The 23,424-nt window shown below is 42.0% G+C and overlaps 1 pseudogene; it reads right to left on the reverse strand.

The window, feature by feature from the left end:
• Window positions 1-988: 988 nt before the first annotated feature.
• Window positions 989-8,080, reverse strand: LOC142445794 (polycomb complex protein BMI-1 pseudogene; annotated as a pseudogene).
• Window positions 8,081-23,424: the final 15,344 nt, after the last annotated feature.

The following is a 23,424-nucleotide window of genomic DNA, read 5'->3' on the forward strand; positions in this document are numbered from 1 at the left end:
ATTTTTAAAATCATTTTATTGGGGGCTCATACAATTCTTATCACTATTCACATACACATCCAATGTGTCAAGCGCATATATACATTTGTTGCCATCATCATTCTCAAAACATTTGCTTTATACTTGAGCCCTTAATATCAGCTGCTTGTTTTCCCCCTCCCTCCCCACCCCTCTACTTCATCACAATCACTTTCTTTATAGTATTTATAAATATATCATTCAATACTGTTTTGTTATGTCATATCTCAATTTGGCATTGTACAATAAGCATAATGCCATCTGATTCTTACAAAAGCGAATCATTTAAACAAGTCAATAAAATAAATGGTAATACCCGCTTTCAGATATACAGAGTGTAAAACTGAAGTTTACTTTCCTTTGTTTGGTTTTGCATGTAGCAAAAAAGAAGGAAAAATGAAACAGAAATGAAAATGGCTAAATATGCAAGAACTTGTTGTTATTCACAGTGACATGGCTACATAGAATGCATTATTCTATGCGTAATCTTTCTGTTTTGTTGAATTTCAAGATAAAAAGCACTTGTTTTCTACAGGTTCACAAAACAGCATAATAATAACAATTAAGGAGGATGTAATGTAGGCATTAGTTGAGATTAACAAACTATGGCCTATGCTTATTTCTGCAGAATATTTCCAAATCCAAACGATGGTTACAGAAACCATTTCAAATCTTTCCTAACACACAGAAATAAATCTTGTCCACCCCAAAACCAATTCTTCATAGAAACAATCTTTCATATCAATTAGCATCCATGAATATCGCATAGTCCATCCTTTATTGCCAAATTTAATGTTACTACAGAAGAAAGCAAATTGGACGATAATCACATGTCTTAGCATCTATAAAGCTGTAATGGCGTGAAGATATCTATATAAATCTGCGCTTTTAAATTTTTTCCCTTAACAGTCTCGGGTATCAACTATCCTGTTTTCCCGAAAGTAAGACATCCCCTGAAAATAAGACCTACTTACCGCGGGGGGCTGTTGCCGCTTCCACTCATAGTACTGGACATGTGAGGAGACTGCGGATGAGGAGACTGGCCTGGAGTCCTGGGGCGAGGCAAACAAGACAAGGTGGGCTGTGAGCCCTATCGCTCCCAGTGTCACTCTCCAGTTCTCCGGGATTTGTCAGTCCAGCTCTCGGGTGCCCAATCTTCATTCTTTTACAAGTTGGTCAAGCTCGGCATTTCAAAGCAAGTGGTCCGTTCCTTCTCCAGGTATAAATGTAGACTATATCCATTCATGCATGGTAATCCTTTAAGGACTCCTCTTCATAAGTGACATCCATCTGGAAGATATTAGGCATATCCATCTTACTTCTGAGAAATGTTCTGAAGTGCATTACGGTCATTGCTGCTGGGCATCGTAAATATCTTGTATCATTCACCTCTCTTTCGGTTTCTCTTTGTCTCTGTTTACTTTACGATCCAATCTGTTCTGGTCAAAGAATCCAATGGATAAACTCATCATCAGTTCTAATTCTCGTATCTTCTCTGTCTTCAGGAGAGCCACTGGCAGCGTCAGCTGAAGAATGAGCTGTATAAAAATCCCTTCTCTTCATTTCAGGTGTGGAAGGCCCTGGAACTCATTTGTACACAATATCTTGGAGAGTTTTATCTGACCTTATATTCAAGAGGGGTCTGGTTTTGTGAACTTGGACATCACAGATAGGACAGTACGTGCTGGTCTCCAGATAACGCACAACACACGTTTTACAGACGGATGTAGACTTTCTATTATGGTGACTCAAACTCCATACTCCATCAGTGAAGGTACTCCACAAAGCACACACATTAGGTGAGGATTTTGATTCCTCCGTGATTTTGATTCTCGTTGTCCTATGTATTTTTGCTTAATAAAAGATCCCGGATAAAGCAGCCTGCGATTGAAGCGGGCGGAAAAGACAATCCAAGTTAAAAGTCGTTCAGCGGCTATCTAGAAGCGAGCTGCACATGCCGCTGTCCATGGGCAACACTAGCACAGCCGAGAGAAGCCGCGCTCAGCTCAGGCTGGCTCCCTAACCGGCCTCCCGAACGGGCCTCAGCCCGGTATACATTGTTACATACCTACATTGTTACATACCTACATTGTTACATACATTGTTAGAGCCATTGAGTTGGCTCTAACTAATTCATGGTGACATTGCATGTAGTCTAAAGAAACATTGCCCACTGCTACTTCATGACAAGTCCTTTGTCCTTTGTTTGCCTGCCAATCTAGGAGTCACCATCCAGCACCATATCAGATAATGTTCTGCTGTGGTCCTTAAGGTTTTCACGGTTAGCTTTCTAAAGTGGGTTACCAGGACTTTCCCCCTAATCTCTCTTAGTTCTGCTGCGTTCAGTCCACCACAACTTCCAACATCTAGCTCCCCTGATCAAACCAACACACAAGCCACCACAGCATAACAAGCTGACAGAGGGGGTGGTGGTAGTTGTGTGTGTTGTTGTGGTGGTGTGTGTGCTGTGAAATAAAATGACAAGCTTGACTTTATGAAAGCATTGTTCTCTTAGCACACTAAAGGCCATCATATTAAATGTCAGGAATCGATGTGATATTTGTGACTACAGAAGTGAGGCATGTGAGTCATGGTGTCAGTGAAGAATATTGAAAATATCACGAACTCTCATAAGGAAACATGACTCTTGAATCTTTCCTGGGAGTAGTACAGGCAAAATGTTTGGAGACATAAGAATGGAGGAGACTTTGGCTCATGTACTTTGAACATACTATCAAGTCCCTGGAAGAAGACATCTAGCATGGTAAATTAGAAGGTTGGCCAAAATTAAGTAAATAAAAAGACTCCTAATAAGAGGGATTGAGACAGTGCTTACAACAATGGGCTCAAATCTATCAACGATTGTGACGCTAGCTCAAGGCAGGCCACTGCTTCCTTTTGTTGTCAATGGGTAGCAATTGGTTTGGTGGCCCCTAGAGCAACAAAACTATGCTTTTTTGAATTTTGAAGTTTTAGAAGCAACTTGTCTTGCTTCACATAATTATATTTAGGTAGTCAGGCTCACTGAAGCATGTTCTCTCAGAAAACAATGAAGGATTGATGAGCATGTCTTATTTGCATTGTCTTAATGAATTAATGAATATGTCTTATTTGCAAGGCTCCAAAGCCTTACAATCACGCCTCACTGATCTGGTGACTCGATCAGTAAGTCTCCTACATAAACTTTGATATATTTGAGCAAATACTACTCTCTTTATATGGCCTGATTTGATTTTCAATCCATCAAAATTGTTTTGGGTTCCAGGTTCCTAATAAAATGATATAAAAGTTCCCTGAAAAAGATCTTGATCAGAGCACTGGTTTACTAAGTAATGGTGTCCTGCCCAACTTTAAAGTTGTCGATTAGACCTGATAGCAATCTGTTCATTTGTTCTGAGCGGTTTATTTTTGACAAATATATAGACAAATAAGAGGGTAAGTAAAAAAGTACTCCTTCCATATCATAGACATCTTTATTAAATAAATATGAAGCAAAACATGAAGCTATTGTTTTTTTTCTTTTAAAAAAATCATTTTATTGGGGATTTTACAGCTCTTATACCAATCCACAGATTAATTGCATCAATCATATTTGTGCATATGTTGTCATCGTCATTTTCAAAGCATTTTATTTCTACTTGAGTCCTTGGTATCAGCTTCTTGCTCCCCCACCCTCCCACCCTCATGAACCCTTGATAAATTATAAATTGTTATTTTCATATCTTACACCGTCTGCTATCTCCCTTCACCAACATTTCTATTGTTCATCCCCTGGTGGGAAGAGGGAGTGCGTGATACATTGATCATTGCAATCAGTTCCCCCTTTCTTCCTCCCCCTCTTCCCCTTATCCTGAAGCTCTTGTTTCTTGACATGTTCTCCATCTTCCTCTACCTAATTCTACTTATTTATGTAAATGTTGACAGTTTCATAGACATGTAATTCATGTACCACACTTCAAATGGCTTGCCTGTTAGAGTTATGTAATCATCACCACAATCAATTTTAGCATCTTGCTCTATATGCTTCTGAAGGTGTGTTTCTCTAAGCTGCCCCCAGAGAATGCTGCTCTTCCCTTGTCACCCAAGATAAAATGGGCAGTTTGGGAATCCTCAAGGGCCTCACCTTGTGTCCCTTTCAAAGGTGATTTTGAGTTTGAGTAACAAAAACATACAGGGGCCACATCCAGCCTGCAGGGTGAATGGGAACGGGGTAAGTTCCCCAAAGACACAAGGACAGTTCTTACTCCCAATAAAGAAGGAGCAGATCATTGCCGTGACAGAAAAATTACCCAGCACATCCTTCTTGGTTTCTTCTCACGAATGCAGTTTTCATCTCCGTTTTTGTTTAGTTTTGTCTTCACAGCTTCTTTATAATAACCACCAATGATTGTCCTGTGTCCTTTGAGAAAATCTATCAAAATTACCCCTTTGAAATCTCAAAAAACAATTACCATAACTTTCTATGCTCTCCTCTCTTCTTTGAATTGAACTGACCCAGCACATCTCCTCAAAAGTTACTGTTTTGATTGGACTTTGCTCTTTGGATCATATTGGTGAGTCCAAGGCTCATCCTTGGTTGCAATTTGTGCCATGAATCATCTTCATTAACTTCAACCTTAATTAAAGATTGAAGTAAGATTGAGTAAAGATTAACTCATGCTACTTTTGGCATCCATTGATCTGAAAGCTTGTTGAGGCCAAGATTTTTACTTAAAATGGAAAATGCTGGACCACGTGACATCCCAGTTTCAGTAACTGTCATGATGGTGATGCCACAGTCTTTTCCCTCCAGTTTCTAGACTTCGGCCGCAGTTTCTTCTTTCCTTGAAGTTGATGGTCTTTCTCCCTTTGCTCATCTTGGAAGATGTCCTGTCTTTCTTCAACCGTTTGATTTATAACTGCTTTATAAGGGATATCGTTGTTTTAGTTGCCACGCTTCAGAGATGTGGGAAGGTGCATTTGAGTTGTGTTAAAAATTTGGTATTAGTCTTACACTCAACATAATTTGTTCTCCCCACAGCACACACACAAAATTATCCTTTTAAAGAAAAGACACCTTTAAAAGACTAAGAAGATAAGTGTTTACTGAGAGAACTTGTCTGCAGTCATCATCACTTGATATCAGAGACATGCTTAAACATATTTTGTTTGAATACATTTATGTAGCAATTGGAATCTGTGCATATATGAGAGTAAGCAAAAAATTATGTTGTAAAGTAATAGAAATCTATCTTCAACAAAAATATGAAGCTTTGGTGTCTTCCCATCTAGGTCTCTGCACTTCTTCAGGAGTGCTTTCCTCTCGCTACCCCCTCCATAAGGGGGTCTGCATTCTCTCATTTAGAGCACAGTTATGGAAATGAAAGCAGTAGTTTGACATCCTCTCGTGTGCCTTTTAAGTGTTCTTCGAGTTTGGGGAACAAAAATCATTCTAAAGGGACTAGATCAGATCAGGGCCTTAGGAAGGATGGGGTAAGATTTCTCAACTAAATTCTCACAGGGCAGCCATTGTTGCGCTTGAAGAATGAGCAGGTGTATTGTCATGATGGGGAAAAAAGGATTGGGTGGGCCTTTTATCACCAATACAGTTTTAATTTTCTTAATGCTTCTTATTAATGAGCTTCAAGGTTGTCCATGGGCTTTGAAAAATTTACCAAGATCACCATGTTGGGATCCTCTAGAACACTCACCATAACCTCTGAGCTTACATCGCTTCCTTTCATTCAACTGGTCAAGCACACACCCTTAGAAGCCATTGTTTTGATTGGACTGTTTTTATGGCATCGTAACAAAAGTAAGACCAGTGCATTGCTGAAAGAACTGGTCTGCAGTCACTTACTGACCAAAGACATGTTCAAACATATTCCATTGGGTAGAAACTTGCAGGTAAGAACTGCAATCCCAGTTGCAGTATTGTTGAGTGGCCTTGCATAGTCTATTGATAGATAGAGACTAATTTAATGCTCCGCTCTTGTTTGCTACTTCATTTGAAAAAACCAACTTTAAAAATACATTTTTAAAACAAGAGAAGAAATTTGAATATGGCCTTGTTGCTGAAGTATACCAAGGGGATATGCTTAATTTTGTTGGGTATTATAATGGCACTGAAGTTACAGGAAAACAACAATATTATTTGGAGATACATCTGTGGATGCTAGGGGAAGTGATATAAAATTTGGACATTAAAAATTAATTTAGCAAGAACGTAACTTTTTAAAAACACAGGCCGTGCACTTTGAAATTCTTGAAACTGGATTTTAGAGATATGGTGACTCGTTATGTTATTTCCCCAAATATCCTGTGAGTTAGGTGTTGTTTTAAAAATGAAAATTAGATTTTCAAAGGCTTGGCTTCAGTAATTAACTGATCTGAAAACGGATCCTGGCACACCACTGCGCTCAGGGGAGGCGCCCAGTAAGAGCCTCGTGAGGTGTCGGGATGAGCGCATGGGGCGCAGTTGCGACATGAAAGGAGCCCCTTTGCACTCCTGGACATGCAGCCCCCGCAGCAGGAGCTCCATCGGGAAGCTTCTCCGTTCTTTGACACTGTTCACTAGGACTCTTTATCCATTCTCTTTGCTTCAGGGCTGTCCTTGATAAGTTTGTTCAAAAGTCTCATTGGTACATTTTTAAACCTGAAGGAGAAAAGTTTCTGCAGTGTGGTTCACCATGTGAGGCTGCCTGGTCCTGGAGAATTTTGAATACAGAGAGTGAAGAAGTGATTTTATGTCTGACTCAGGCCGAAGACTCGCTGCCATGGGGTAGTGCCCAGTGACAGTGAGGCCGGAGGTGAGGGTAGGGCCGCCCCTGTGGGTTTCTGAGACTGCACCTCTTTCCATGAGTAGAAAGTCCCCTCTTTTTCCGGCAGTGGCTGGTGGTTTCAAAATGCTGACATTGAGGTTAGCAAATGAGGCTCGGGGAGATCAGTTTTCTTCCAACTTCTGCCCAGTGTACCTCGACATCTACTTTTCACGAAGCACCCCCAAGTCCTAGCTGCGGGACTACCACAAGCAGAAAGACACTTCTTGTGCTAATCTCCTGTTCTGAATACGCCCAGGCTTCTTGCTTTCCATCTCAAACCTGCACGGATAACATTAATGACGTCACCAAGGACTCCTCCGGAAACTGACTTATTAGACCAAATAGGAAATCCCTGGTGCTTTTCCCTGGGGAAACAAGACTGAGAGCGCCGTGGATAGCCTGTTTATAACAAGATATTTGTGTCTCGGTTCCCGAAGCTGGCAATTGAACTCCCCGAAATGAACTGGCACCAATTCCCATGAATGAAATGGCAATGAATCACTTCATTCTTGAAAATTAAACAAAGATGTGACTTAACAGGTGATGAGTTGGGTGGGTGTTGCAGTGTTTCCCCAAACACTCAGCCACAACACTTTCTCACATTATTGGTACGATTGGGAGCCCCTGAAACATTCCTGCATCTCGGCCTTACGAGAAAGAAGAAACTGAGGACGTCTGTGTAAACATTCTCGCTGCACTGTTTGAGCCTATTTTGCAGTGTTTCAGATGAGCTGATTCGGATTTTCTTAGAGAATTGAATGTCCCACCTAACCAGAACAGCCTATCACAATTAAGACTGCTTTTGAATAACCTTGCACTACATGAGAAAAGAGGAGAGGACCAGAAATGACAGTCACCTTGTGGCTATCCTTTTACAAACATGCAAATCTACTCATGCATCATATAAAGCCATGCTGTCCAATATAGTAACTCATGCTGGATCCACATGGTCGTTGAATAAATTAATGAAATATACACTTATAAGAGTGCTATCACTGTTCGCATTTTGTGGACTATTATAATTCACAGGGGGAAAGGCCTGAAGGATGAAGTTCCTAGTATAAAGTGTTACTTAACTGTCCAGTTCATGACAAGGCTTACCGGATGGAAGCAAGCGATGTTTTCAGAGTTGTGGAGATAATAAAGGATATGTTGTTTTCTGGAAATAGTAAGGAGAAGAGGAAGAGCAAACTCAAATTGCAGACGAGGCCAGACTATTGAGGCTTTTAAATTACAAATAAGGTAAGTGGGCCTTACCTCATGGTGCAAAGAAATGCTTACGATTTGCGAGAGGGGAGGGGCAGAGGAGTATTTTATTTAGCAATCCAGTGGTGTACCTCTGACCCATACTGTGGCATTTTCAACCACCTCATATGAAATTTGGACACTGAATAAAGAAGGTTGAAGACGGCTAGTTACATTTGAATTGCGGTGCTGGCAAAGAATAGTGAAAGTACCGTGAGCTGGCCGAAGGACACATCCATCTGTCTTGGAAGAAGTGTGGCTGAACTGTTCCTCAGAGGCAAGGAGGGCAAGACTTCCTGTCACATACTTTGGACATGTGAGGAGAGACCAGTCCCTGCACGCTTGGTAAAGCGGAGGGGCGGCGAAAAAGAGGAGGCCATCAAGGAGATGCATGGACACAGTGGCTGCAACAGTGGGCTCAGGCAGAGGAACAATTGTGAAGATGGCGCGGGAGAGGGCAGTGTTTGGTTCTGTTGTACAGAGCACCTAACGACAACAACCCCATGATAGTGAATGGTGGAGGAGAGCACAACTGAAGTGGCTCATGTTGTGACCAAAAGGGAAGTGTTAGGTGCGTGAAATGGGGAGCGACATGGTATTAAGGACAATTCGTCAGTGGATAAACGGAAGAAAGCGGTTCCCATAGTGGAAGTGGGAGGTAAGGCTGTGGGATGTGGAAGTGAAGACACAGAATCTAATAATGAAGAGGAATGGGGTAGAAAGTGGTTGGAAACCTCTTCAGCCTTCATTTTGCCAGTTTCCCACCAACAGCATCCACATTTTCCTTTGGAGAACGGCCACCGACTTAAGCTTCAGGCTGGCTCCAGCTCCTGACTGTAGCAATTGGTTCAAAAATAGACATGTGACCACTTTAGGCCAATTAGGAGATGTTAGCTAGCATTTCTCTGGGAATACAGAACACCTCTAACCTAGTTACGAACTTTGCTGCTAATCGAAAGTTTGCCGTTTGAACCAGCCGATCAGCAAGAGAAAGATGTAGCAATCTGCTCTCATATGGTTTTATAATCTTGTATGTCCTATGGGGGCATTTCCACGCTGCCTTACAGGGTTACTATGGGTCAGAATTGATTCCAGAATAACAAGTTCTTTAGGAAAGGAGTCTCTCAGTGCTGAAATGTTTAAAGGGTTCCACTGCTAACTAAAAGATTGAAAGTGTGAGTCCACTTATAGGCACCTCATTTAAAAAATTTTTTTTTAAGCCCAAAGACCCAATTACTATAAATCCAGCCATTGGAAACTTGTTGGCACCTAGTTCTACTCCGATCCATAAGGGGTCCCCAGGAACCCACGCTGACTCGAGGGTAACTGATCCTGGATCCCCACCAGCTGTTTGGAGGTCTTTGTCCTTCTGTGGAGTGTGGGACTAGGGTGTAGGTCCTGGAAAGGGTTGCGGCCTTTTTAATGCAAAGACCAGGACCCGGGATGAAGGCAAATCTGTCCCAGGGAGAAAAGCAAAATCTCAAGGATCACAGAGCGACGGTTCCAGAATCCTGGAGCTATTGAGCCTCTGTGACTCATTCCTACCCTCTTCCGTCAAGTGGGGCTGTTCGATTCCTAGGATGGGAAATACCTGGATTCTTGGCTTCACTCGAGAAAGAAATTCACGCCGAAGTCTGGTTTGGGAGCCAAGTGAGTTTTTACAAAAGACAGAGGTTGTTGAGGTACCAGAACACGGGACTGCACCCTCACACACATGGCGACTTGAGGCCTGCGAGAGGGACCACAACAGGGCGAGCGGCCAGCAGAAGAACCGGAAAAAGACAGGGTGGATTCCTACTTGGCCTTTCGTGCCTTTTTGCCTGGGGGGCGTGGTCAACGGGACTGGTTGATGCCATTGGCTAAACTAAGCCTACCTGGCCACTTCCTGTACCACTTCCTGGCTCAAGGGCCTGAATTTGTGCATGCCCTTTGGCCTTTTGGCTTCCAACTTCCTGTAGGGGACCCCTAGGCGTGGAGAGGGACAACCCCCTGTCTTGCTACCTAACAAGTGCACAGATTTCTTTCTCTTTAAAATAAGCTAATCTGTGTGGAGACTTCTATAGCTTGGCATCACATCATCCCTAATTGATTCAGGGAGGACAGGCACAGAAGAGTTAATTTAGGGGAAATTGATGAGAAATTACTGCCAGAAATAATTGTTTCTCAACTATTTGATGAACATAAGACTTTGTTTAATAACAAAAGGATATGAAGTAAATTAAAAGTGAAAAAGTATTCTAATCCAGATGAGATGCAGCTGCACGTGGTATTAAAACCCACTGACTATGGACATATGCTATTGCTTGCAAGCCCTCCCCTCCCCTGAATTTATAAGAATATTCTTTCCCCCTGATAAATAAAATAACATGTGCTTGCAATGGATATGCTGTAGCTTGCAACAGAGAATCATGGCTAAAAGTATTCCCTCAAAATAAAATCCAAAACTGTAAAGAAGAAGATTTAACCTTTGGAGGGAGGGTCTATCTTTCCTGCCACTTTTACACAGATGCAAATTTATGTTTACAAAAATGAGACCCGAATGCATGCACTGTTACAAACTGAGATTGATTTTCACATAATATGTAACACATAGTTCCATGTCAATAAATTTAGATTTGTATCATCTTTTTACTATCACATACATGTTTTATGAGGAATATTTCCCAGGACAAATGTTTAGAGTCAAAGAGTATGCTCAGATCTCAATGCTGTCCCTCACTTCTCACTCTGCCTTCTCATTTCTATTTGCTTTATAACTGAAATCACATCTCTACAGTACTTGGCAGAAGGTATCCCACAGGATTAACAGGATAATGAGATCCACTATCATAATTTATCATTTTATTAATTCCATGTGTTATGGTGGATCAGAGTGAGAGGAAGTCAGAGTGATAGGAAATAGAACTGAAGAACACACACACACGTTCTTAGGTGCCGTCTAGTCAAATTTATCTATCTAGCTGTATGTTTGTGAGTTTGTATAAAAATAGAATGCAAAGATAATAATTTTCCCCCATGAACTCTTTGAGGCCTTCTCATGTGTATAAAAGTGATATAGGATAGAAATAAGCCTATCTGTCCACTAAATCCGTCTACTACTGTCCAATAAAGAGCAACAGAACCAACCACCACCACCCCAAGCAAATTAAAACAAAGCAAAAAACTGACTACCATCTAGTCCATTCTGATTTGTAGCGAGCCTACAAGACAGAGCAGAATTTATGCTGTAGGTCTCCCAGGATATGAAACTAAAACTAAAGGCTCGTGGGTTTGAACCACCAACTTTGTGGTTAGCAGCCCAAGGCACAACCAACTATACCACCAGCTCTTCTTCAATAAGAGAGGTAACAAGCAATAACCAGACACTATCATATTTTTCTTGTAGAAAATCATGCTATTAAGTGTCACATCAATTATGCTACCCACATTATTTGACCCCCAAAATTAGCGATGTAGTAATATAATTTATCTATAAAGTGATATGGTAATTTCTGGTTATTTCATAATTGATGTCGAACAACTTGTAAGCTCTGTTTGATTTCTTCCCACCTTCCACAAATTGAAATGAACAGAAACGTGAGTGGAGTTTATGGTCTTTATGAAAAAGTGATTTTTCTCTGTGTCCTTAGGCAAAATGCCTTCAATTGACACAGGCTCCATCTGCACTCCAGGCAAAACTGCACGTTCTTCTTTTTTTAAAATGTGTGTTTTTAAAATACCATTTGGCACCTACCCTACAACGCTTAAAAATTAGCTTTTGAAAAAAAAACAACACTCAAAATGTTGCCTCTCATGTAGAAGCAAGCAAATTGGATTCATGTAAATGTTCCATAAGAAATGTCTTCAAGTCTGTATTCCAACAATTGCATTTTTAAAAATACACATTGATTTGCTTTTTAAATTTGAGCCTCTTCCTCTTTTAGAAAAGAGCCTAGATCATGCGAGAACATATATCTTGATTTCAGGAACCGAGTGTACAGTAGTTGCGCTCTTGAGGATGTTCAAAGGACTCTAATCAGGAAAACATACTCGCCAAGGATGGCCAGTTATCCTTTGAAGACTCTATTAGAATCGCACATTCCAGAAGCAGTTATTATGGACTACATTTGTCCTTTAGATTTTATGATGTCGGATGAGTGCCAGAGAATTAATAATTAGTGTAAAGATATTGAATATGACTTATCACTGCTAAAATGAATAGAGATGCTGGATTGGCTGGAGGTATTGTAGGACTGCAAAGCCACTTTCTAAAAGAGGACACAAGTGGTTCAGCAGTTCTATTGCTTCAGGAAGGAATCCCAAGATACAAGATTCCAAAGACAGGGCAATTTTGCTTGAGTCTTACTAGAAATATAAGCTGAATCCTAAAATTGTCATACTTACCTAAAGAGAATCAGAGAGCTGAGATTTTGCCAGACTTACAGAATGGATTGTATGCTTGCTTGCCTAGATTTGGCCTGAGATTTGCTTTTGTTCCAAAATACTTTGGGTAGAGAGATTTCAGAGAAGGAAACCTATAGCTCTTATCTGCTTGGAAGGATTCACTATGAGTTGGAATCAACTCAATGGCAATGAGTTATCATCTACCAAATAATAACCTAATAATTGTGGGCAAGCAAATTGGCTTAGGTTCATTTATCAGTTTAAAGCGTAGGAAACCAGAAAGGTTTAGAGATGCCAGGGACAAGGGAACAACGAGTGGTTCAAAACCAGAGGAGGGAGGGAATGGGAGGACTGGTAGGGAGTGACCAAGGACAAGGTAACTGAGAGGAATTACTGAAACCAGAATGAAGGCTGAACATGGTAGTGGGACGGGAGGAAAGCGTAAGGAAATAGAGGAAAGGAGTAGGAGGCAAAGGGCATACATAGAAATCTAAATACAGACATGTACATATGTAAATATATTTATGATTATGGGGGAAATAGGCCTATATGCATATATTTATAGGTTCAGTAGTAGGGTAGCAGGTGGACATTGGGCCTCCTCGTGCACACTCCCTCAGCTAAATGGTAATTCCATGATACCCACCTTCCCAACATGATCGCTAAAGACAAACGTCTGCATAAGCAAATGTGGTGAAGAAAGCTGATGGTGCCCAGGTATCAAAAAAGATATAGCGTCTGGGTCTTAAAGGCTTGAAGGAAAACAAGCGGCATTCTAGCTTGGAAGCAACAAAGCCCACAGAGAAGAAGCACACAAGCCTAAGTGAACACGAGGTGTTAAAGGGATCAGGTAGCAGGCACTAAAGAACAAAAATGTCATTGTGTGATCACCTTCCCCACATAAACGCTGAAGCCGAATGTGTGCATAAGTAAGTGTGGTGAAGAAGGCTGATGGTGCCCGGCTATTGAGAGATATAGCATCTGGGGACTGAAAGGCTTGAAAGTAAAAAAGTGGTCATCTGGCCCAGAAGCAACAAAGTCCACATGGAAGCAGCACACCAACATGTGTGATCATGAAGGACCGAGGGGTACCAGGTTTCAAGCAACAAAGGCAAGGGAAAAACAAATCATATCATCGTGAATGAGGGGAGTGCATGATGGGGACCCAATGCCCATCTGTAGATAACTGGACATCCATTGCAGAGGGGTAGTGGGGAAGAGATGAGTCACCCAGGGTTCAGTGTACCAACAATGAAACTCAAAACCTTCCTCTACTTCTTAAATACTTCCTCCCCTCCAACTATCATGATCCCAATTCTACCTTGAAAACCTGGTTAAACCAGAGGATGCACAGTGGTACAGTTGGGATCTGGAAACACAGGGAATCTAGGACAGATGAACCCCTCAGGACCAACGGTGAGAGTGGCGATACTGGGTGTGAAGGGGATATAGAAAAGGGGAACCAATCTCGGGGATCTACATATAACCTCCTCTCTGGGGGATGGGCAACAGGAAAGTGGGTGAAGGGAGACGCCAGGCAGTGTAAGATAAGATAAAATAATAATTTATAAATTATTAAGGGTTCATGAGGGAGGGGGGAGCGGGGAGGGAGGGGGAGGAAAAAAAGGAAAATGAGCTAATTCCAGGAACCCAAGTGGAAGGTGAATTTTGAGAATGATGAGGGCAACGAATGTATAAGGGTGCTTTATTCAATTGATGTATGTATGGATTGTGATAAGAATTGTATGAGCCCCAATAAAATGATTTATATATAAAAAAAAGGTTTAGAGATGTGACTTGACCAACTTTTCAAATTTAGTAAGTGGGGGGAGTAATTGAGATTTGAAAGGCAGATCTATGTGATTTCATGATGCTGTCATTTAAACCATTCTATAATTATGAAATCCTGTTACACAAAAGTGAACATACGGCTGTTTGATACACTCTATTCTCTGGAAGATGTTTTGCCTCTCCCCCATGGCAGAATTACATGCTCACTCATTGTAAGGTTTACTCCTGGAGAAAGAACTGCAATGGTAGTCTAAACATGTATTCTACCCATTCGTGATAACGATAGAAGAACTCATATTCTTCCTATTAAAACTCCCGTGGATGTATATTACCAGTCCCTTGACTTTGCGCTCCGCAGGCCCATCGTTTGGCGCATGAGTGGCTCTGAGCAGCAGACATGGTCTAATTTGGTTGCATCTGCTTCAGGAAGGAAGATGCAGGGCTTCCTGAAATCCTACCTACTTCCATAAAACACTTTTCTCCAATGGATTTGGAATAAAATCCTGAAGAGAGAAACTGTAGGAAGGGGCCAAGTTGCTAATCTCATTAAAACCATCCAATTGTTTGAACTCTGATGTTTGACAGCAGATGAGTATGCACTGAATCAGTTTACAGCAATGTAATCCAATCCAGATAATGCTCTGCCTAAAAAGGGACCACTCAGACCCACTTTGGCAGCAGCCCAGGCTGGGAGATTTCCGGTGAAAGCAGCAAGATGCTTGGGCAAGAGGAGTCCAGGACTTCAGAATGGCTGGCTTCTTCCCACGTTTGGATGCTCTGTACACATCGAGAGGTATACTGGAAGGCACTGCCTTTATGTTAACTCCAGTGCTGCGCAACTGACTTACTGTGTTCTCCTCTCAGCTCTCAAGCCTTTGTAGCTGTGGGAACAAGAGCCCGCAATTCTTGGTGCCTAGCATCACGGGGTGGGGGGTGCGGGGGAGGACTCACATACTCCGGTAATGATGATGAGGGGAATGCTGACAACAATCAATCAGTCATTCACTGAATGTCTACTATGTGCCAGGTGCCATGGTGAGTGCTTTATATGTTCTGCCCTAGAAGACCTCATAACAGCCGTTTGGTATAGGTATGATTGTTATTGATCTCATTTTGCAAATAAAGAAATTGCAGTTGCTCAGAATGTTTAAACAACTTTCTCTGGAGCTAGGAATCAAACCTGAGTCAGCTTGACATTTACCCACGCACTTAACCACTGTTCCTGCGGACAAACAGCCCAGACTAGAAGGAACTTCTTCTATTATTGTAGAGGTTCTGATTGCATACACTTGCCATTTTTCAAAAAGAAATCTGTACTTCTCTGCCTCAACAGCTCTGGGCAGAGCACAGTGTTTGGAACCAGGAGACCTGAGATCAGTCTGGGGCCTGTTATTGGCAAACTCTCTGATCCTAAATGGAGGAAGTTCCGTTTGTCTGCTTTCCTTATCTGTAAAATGGGACTGGTACCAGTACCACCCAGTTCTTGTAGGAATCAGGTAATCAAGGAGTCCATAACCATCAGTCCTTCCCCTTCCCTGTATCTCCTGGTTTATTAATAGCTGCACTGGAACCCGGATCTTTGAACTGCCAATCCTCCTCTCTTTCTAGTTTGCTAGGGAATCTTTTGACTTCCAAGTGATTGTAATATTCTAGGCCTATGTCTTTGACTCTTCTTTAGTTTGATAGAATGGAGAAGTCATGGGCACCTGAGCAGCCAGAAGCCTGCTATTAAGTGATGAGACAGGAGAAAAAGTATAAAACCCAGAAACAACATATAATAAGCTGAGGCTAGTTAGCACTGGGAGAAATACTTAAAGGGCTTCTGAAAGAGTCTCTACTATTCCAGGGTAGACTAGAGAAACAAATTCATAAACACACATATGTGTATAAGAAAGAGCTTTATATACAAGAGCAATTGGATATTGAGAAAACATCCAAGCCCAGTCGAGATCAAGTCCATAAGTCCAATATTAGCCCATATGTCTGACACCAATCCATAAATTTCTCTTCAGACTCATGAAACACATGCAATGATGCCCAATGCAGGATGATCACAGGCCAGTGGGTGGAAAGTCTTGTGGATCCAGTGGCAGTGGAAGTATCTCAGGTCTGGCAGGGGTCTCCATGTGGCTCTTCCAGCGCAGGGCAGTAATGTAGCTCCATATGTCTTGTCAGCTGTAATGTCTCCCAGGGAGTCAGCCTGTGTTCTGCCTTCAGCGAGCTATTTATCTCCTTAGTGCCTCCAACTGAGGTAATCAAACTACGACCTGATTGACAGGCTAAATTCCACCCCTTCACTTTTTTAAATAATTAAATCATTTTATAGGGGACTTGAACAACTCTTATCACAATCTACACATACATCCATTGTGTCAAGCACCTTTGTACATTTGTTTCCCTCATCATTCTCAAAATATTTGCTTTCCATTTGAGCCCCTGGTATCAGCTCATCTTCCCCCCTCTCTGTTTCCCCTTCCCCCATGAACCCTTGATAATTTCTAAATTATTATTTTGTCATATCTTACACCGTCGATGTCTCTCTTCACCCACTTCTCTACTGTCCGTCCCCCAGGGAGGAGGTTATATGTAGGGAGGTTATCTGTAGATCCTTGTAACCTATTCCCCCTTTCTTTCTCACCTTCCCTCCACTCTCCCGGTATGGCCACTCTTACCAATGGTCCTGAGGGGTTCATCTGTTCTGCATTCCCTGTGTTTCCAGTTCCTATCTGTAACAGTGTACATCCTCTGGTCCAGCCGGATTTGTAAGGCAGAATTGGGATCATGATAGTGGGGGGAGGAAATGTTCAAGAACTAGAGGAAAATTGTATGTTTAATCATTGCTACGTTATGCCCTGACTGCCTCGTCTCCTCCCTGTGACCCTTCTACAAGGGGATGTCCCATTGCCCACAGATGGACCCTGGGTCCCCATTCTGCACTCCCCCTCATTCACAATGCTATGATTTTTTTGGTCTTTGATGCCCGATACCTAGTCCCTTTGACACCACGTGATCTCACAGGCTGGTGTGCTTCTTCCATGTGGGCTTTGTTGTTTCTCAGCTAAATGGCTGCTTGCTTATCTTCAGGCCTTTAAAACCCCAGATGCTATATCTTTTGATAGCTGAGCACCATCAGCTTTCTTCACCACCTTTGCTTGTGTACCCGTTGTCTTCAGCGATCATGCCAGGAAGTTGAGCATCTCAGACTGCCGAATTGTTAGAACAAAGTGTTCTTGTGTTGAGGGAGTACTTGAGTAGGGGCCCAATGTCTGTTTCCTTAATACTAAACCTATAAATATATGTACATAGCTCTATTTCCCCCTCATCCTATATAAATATATTTACATTTGTATATGTCTGTATTTAGATCTCGATAAATGCCCTTTGCCTCCTAGTTCTTTCCTCTATTTCTTTGTACTTTGCTCTTGTCCCACTATCATGTTCAGCCTTCATTTGGATTTTAGGAATTCCTTTCAGTTACATGGTCCTTGATCCAGCCCTGCCAGGCCTCCCACACTCTCCTTGCCACTGATTTTGTATCACTTGTTGTTCCTTTGTCCCTTCCTTTCTCCTGCCTCCCCCTCTCCCATGTCCTTCTGGAACTGTCATCCCATTGTTCTCTCTTCTGGTTTGTTTATCCCTCCTATTCCTTCCAGGTGGACATGCAGCGACAACACTATGCACCAACACAATACCTAGTACAACGGCACAACAATAGAAAATAAAACAATAGCTATAACAACAACAACAAAGACCCTATAAATAATTCAAAGTCTATTTGTTGTCCTTTACGAGTGCTTTCTAGTCCAGTCTGATGGCCACCACTTCACTCTTAATCCTCTCAAATTGACAACAGTTTATACAACTACCACAGATACAAAAATAATTATGCTTAATCTGTTTAAAATTTCAGGTAATTATGTGATAGTTTTTGAAAGCTATCCACTAAAAATGCTCAAAATTAATTTAAAAAAAGATATCTCCCACTTAGTAAGATAGACCTGCTATCTGGAAACTCCATGATCCAGAAAAATCTTCCAAAGTCTCCTTATCAATCCATTCATTTATTCATTCAATAATTATTGCGCTATCTGCCACCTTTCAGGCACTGATTTGGGTGCTAGGGAAATAATAATGAACAAAATACATGAAAGTCCTGTTTTTGTGACTTTATGAGATTTTCTCATTGAGATCAATAACGAACAAGTTATATATACAAATACATAATGTGTATATGTGTAACTGTTGATAAGAATAATAAAACAGAAAGGGACAATGGATATTGAAGGTGAAGGATGAAATGTTGGCTATGGTGGTGAAGTGCCTCCCTAGGAAGATGGGGGGAAATGACATTTTGAGCAAAGACTTGCAACAAGTTGGGGAACTAGCCCTTTGGATGTTGGGGAAGAGCCATAAAGGAGGGAGGAAAAGCAAATACAAAGGCTCTAAGATTGTTTGCACATCAGAAATGGAAGAAGTGGTACAAATTACTGCAAATGGGAGGGAGAAGTATATAAGGTCATAGGGCCTTATAAATCATATTGAGGGCTTTGGCTTTTATTCTGTAGGGGATAATCTGAATTGATATATTTCTAAGATCACTCTGGATTTTTATGGAGAACAAACTACTGAAGAGTCAAAAGACAAAACTAGAAGGACCGATTAGGAAACCCTTTCAGTAATCCAGAGAAGAAATTATAGAGGCTTGGACCAAGGTGGGGCTGTGAGAGGGGTGACTCGGTATGTTTACATTTTGAAGGTTGAGCCAAAAGGATTGGGTGGCAGACTGAATGTGTCGTCTGAGAGAACAAGATGAGTCAAGGGTGACACCAGAATGTTTTGTTTGAGCAATTGAAGAAGAATGTCAGCACAAGCCAAAAACCCTGCCCTGTGGGAGAGAATGCCCTTTACAGTCCCTTCTGCTCTTTCTCACAATGAGCCCCCTTCCCATGTTCTGTGCTCATCCATGCTCTCCCTGGCCTGCAGGTCTTCACGCCATGCATCCCTTCTTCCTGTAGCACATTTGAGCCTATTCATTCCCCGAAAGAGGGGATTTCTTCTTAGCATGAAGTTGGTGCTGCCCCAGGGATGTTTGTCGAAAGGCTAAATGAATACCCAGAGTATTGTAGGCAGCTGTGATTTCTCTCGAGGATGTCGTGTGTTAGAAAGAAAGGGCGCCATGAGACCACCGTCACGAGCTGACGAACTGAGTGTCCGGGAGTGGATGCCATCGTTGCTGAAGGATCTCAGTAGATGGCTAAGGCATAGAGACTGGGATGATTTTAGGAGGGCCACCAAGCTCTCCCCTTAGCTACTGGGAATGTTGGCTGAGTTTCTTTTTGGAAATCGCCTTTGTCAAATGGAATTACCTCAAGTCCAAAGACAGACTATGTAAGGAAGCATTGGGTTGGCTTCCTAGAGTCTCTTTAGGGGTCACCCCCAGGGGTCTTCTCAGCAGCAATAAAGCTTCCCATCCACCTGAGTTGCAACTTCATCATGGGTCAGCTTTCCCTTGATGCAGTGCTGCCTTCTTTATCGCAAGAGCACCATCGTGAAGCTTCGGCCTCCCCATCTCAAAGTCGGCTTCCCTGAAACGTAGTTTAAAAGCAGGACACTTTTTCTTCTCTTAAAGGACAGATCCACTGTGGGTTTCAGCAAGTGGGATCCTCTGTGTATCTCAGGGGCTCAGGGAACCATAGGGCCTTCAGGAGGCGGGACAGCTGTGAGACTGAGGCCCTGACAATTGGAAATGTTCATTAGTGAAACTATGCCGTATAATTTCATAGAAGATTATTCTATCTGGAAGCTAACAGATGGCTCTGAAGCCAAATTTGGGACTCTAATTCAACAGAGAGATTCTGCTGATGTCACCGGCACTTGAGCTGTGTGTTCCAGTGTGGGCTTTTCAAGGGTAGTGGTTGTCTTTTTTATTTTTTCCTTCCCTGAAGAGCCCGAGAGCCTCGAGAGTTAATTCAGCCTTGTAGTCCCTCCAAGCCCATCTGTTGTTCAAATTAAAATACATATTTTTAACTGTAACCTTTCAATCTCTAAAGTTTTAAACCTTTGCAAGAGAAACAGCCACTGTGCAACAGCTTTTCCGCTTCCTGACTCAGTGACATCAGTGAAAGGGTAATGTCAGTTTCAGGGACGTCAGTGAGGAACGTTGGCAGGGCGGCTGACATCGGTAGAGGGACATGGAGAATGTACCAGGTTATTTTCTGTTCTTGCATGACATGGTAACGTGCGATGCGCTCATTAGCTGGAGTTAATAGAAACTCTGAATAAATTTCATGAAGGATAATTTAGGAATCCACGTTTATTCTGAGACATTCATAAATAAAGAAGGAGCTGTAAAAAATACTGCAGAATTTAGATACCTTTGTTAGTTCTATTAATCTGTTGGCACAGTCTAGTGTAGAAGCCAGAATAAAACATAACCAAAAATGTTAATTTCCTTCAATGATTATTTTCCTGATTTAAAAAGGCATGCATGCTCATTACAGAAAATATAAAAAATTTAGAAAACTATGAAGAGACCTATAAATCTGCTATCTTGAGATAAATGCTATCAACATCTTGGTGAAGCACATTCCTATTTTAAAAGGTTAATTTAAATATCTCCTGAATGTAGAGATAAGGCCATTAAAACCAGTCATGTTGTCTTTGATATTTGAAGATAATATCGACCACCCCTGGTTTAAAAGGAAGCATATGTTTTAAAGTTACTTCATCTTATTTCTCCCCAACAAAACTCATGATTTGCGGATTACATAAAATCATGAAGCCCTTGAGCTGTGAACTGCCAGTCGGGTGGTTCAAACCCATCAGCCATTCCATAGGAGAAAGACGAGGCTGTCTGCCTTTGTAAAGATTTAAAGCCTCCGAAATCCCTGGGAACAGTTCTACTCAACCACCAGGGATCACTATGCATCTGAATCAACCCAACAGTAGTGGATGTACATCAAATGATATATTACCATTCTCATTTCAATTTAATTGAATAGCTTTTAAAAAATTGAATTTACTATGTATTCTACCATGTGCTAAGGGATAAGGAGATATGTTTCTGTGTCTAGACACTCACATCTGTTCATTCACTCAAAACTTATTTATTGAACACTGAGCCTTGGTGGAGTAGTGGTTAAAGGTTGGGCTGCAATCCTCAAGGTTATCAGTTCGAAACTACCAGCTGCTCTGAGGGAGAAAGAGGAGGCAGCTACTCCCATAAAGAGTTGCATTCTGGGAAACTCACAGGGGCACTTCTACCCTGTCACATAGAGTTGCTATGAGTGGATGTCGACTTGATGGCTGTGAGTTTGTTGATTTGTTTGGTTTCTGGAGCCCCATGGAGCAGTAGGTTTCATCTTAGGCTGCTAAACACACTGTCAGCATTCGGAACCCGCCAGTCACTCCAAAGGAGAAAGATGAGGCTTTTTGCTCCCATAAGGATTTATAGCCTCACTCTCACCACTGATCCTGAAGGGATCTTCTGTCCTGGATTTCCTGTGTTTCCAGTTCCTATCTGTACTGGGTACATCCTCTGGTCTCGCCAGATTTGTAAGGTAGAATTGGGTTCATGATAGTGGGGCTGGGGGAAGCATTTAGGAACTAGAGGAAAGTTGTATGTTTCATCATTGCTACACTGCACCCTGACTGGCTCGTCTCCTCTCTGAGACCCTTCTGTAAGGGGATGTCCAGTTACCCACAGATGGACTTTGGGCCCCGATTCTGTACTCACTATCACTCACACTGATATGATTTTTTTGTTCCATGATGCCTGATACCTGATCCCTTCGACACCTAGTGATCACACAGGCTGGTGTGCTTCCTCATTTGGGCTTTGTTGCTTCTGAGCTAGATGATGGAGCTCATACAAAGGGCTCAAGTAGAAAGCTAATGTTTTGAGAATGATGATGGCAACAAATGTACAAATGTGCTTGCCACAATGGATGGATGTATGGATTGTGATGAGAGTTGTACGAGACCCCAATAAAATGGTTCAAAACAAACAAACAAACAAAAAGATTTACAGCCTCAAAAACCCACAGGGCAATTCTACTCTATTCTATAAGGTCACCATGAGTCGACATTGACCATGGCAGTGAGTGGAATATTCTATGCCAAAAGAGCCCTGATGACACTGAGTTAGATGTTGGGTTGCTAACCACAAGGTCTGAGGTTCAAACCCACCAGTTACTCAGCAGAAAAGGATGAAGCCATCTGCTCCCATAAAGATTTATATCTTGAAAACCTACTGTAGGACCTCTACTAGTAGGAATTGATTCAGCAGCAATGAGTTGTGGGATTTCTTCTATGCCAGGCATTATCTTAAGTCTTGAAAGTATACTAAATAGCAATATCGGTGAGGCTCCTACCTTCATGGGCTTATCTTCTATTTGAGGAGACAGGCTGTATGGGACAGTGATTATTTGATGTGGTTTTTCCAACCAAAATCTCTAACTCCCACCAACTGACCTTTGCTTGCATAGGTCTGTTAAGAAGGTGGGAGAAGAAACTGACAGGATATGCCTATGAGTAAGTGTGAGCAGGATTCCCTTCAATGCCATCCTACTACATATACAAGGAGCCCTCTGAGAAGGAGGAGGGATCTCATTACCAGCAAGAACCAGGAGTGGAGCCCATTCTCTGGACCCAAGATTCCCGTGCAGTGAATCTTCAGGATCTAGAAGAAAGCTATAATACTTCTGAGGAGCAGAAGAAGAACCAAGAGCCAGAGCATGGAACAGAGTGATGGACTTCCCAGCCCACAGAGCATGTTCAGATGAGTGCTTTAGTGAGGAGGTTGCTTGCGGAGTGAGGTACCTCTGGGCACTTAATTGGGAACTTGGGCTTGCTGACCACAGAAGTGGAGCTGAGTGCCTGCAGGCTGAGGCTTACTGGACTGGGGTCCATCTGGGCACATAATTCAGGGAGCTGTGTGTGCTGACACTTTGGGCATTTATTAACAGACCTGAAAAAACTTTGTAACATACCCTGATTAGCAACTCAACCCTGAGCATTTATAATGGCATTACAACTTGTTAAATCCCTTAGGAAACCCTCTCATCATGAATTTTGTCTGTGCAGCCATTGCTATGGATATTAGAACCTGTGGTAGTTATATAATTGTCTATTTGAGAGGATTATGAGTGAAGGGGTAGAGTCTAGTCTGTCAATCAGATCATAGCCA

Source organism: Tenrec ecaudatus, chromosome 4 (assembly GCF_050624435.1).
Source record: "Tenrec ecaudatus isolate mTenEca1 chromosome 4, mTenEca1.hap1, whole genome shotgun sequence".
In the NCBI taxonomy this organism is placed as follows: Eukaryota; Metazoa; Chordata; class Mammalia; order Afrosoricida; family Tenrecidae; genus Tenrec; species Tenrec ecaudatus.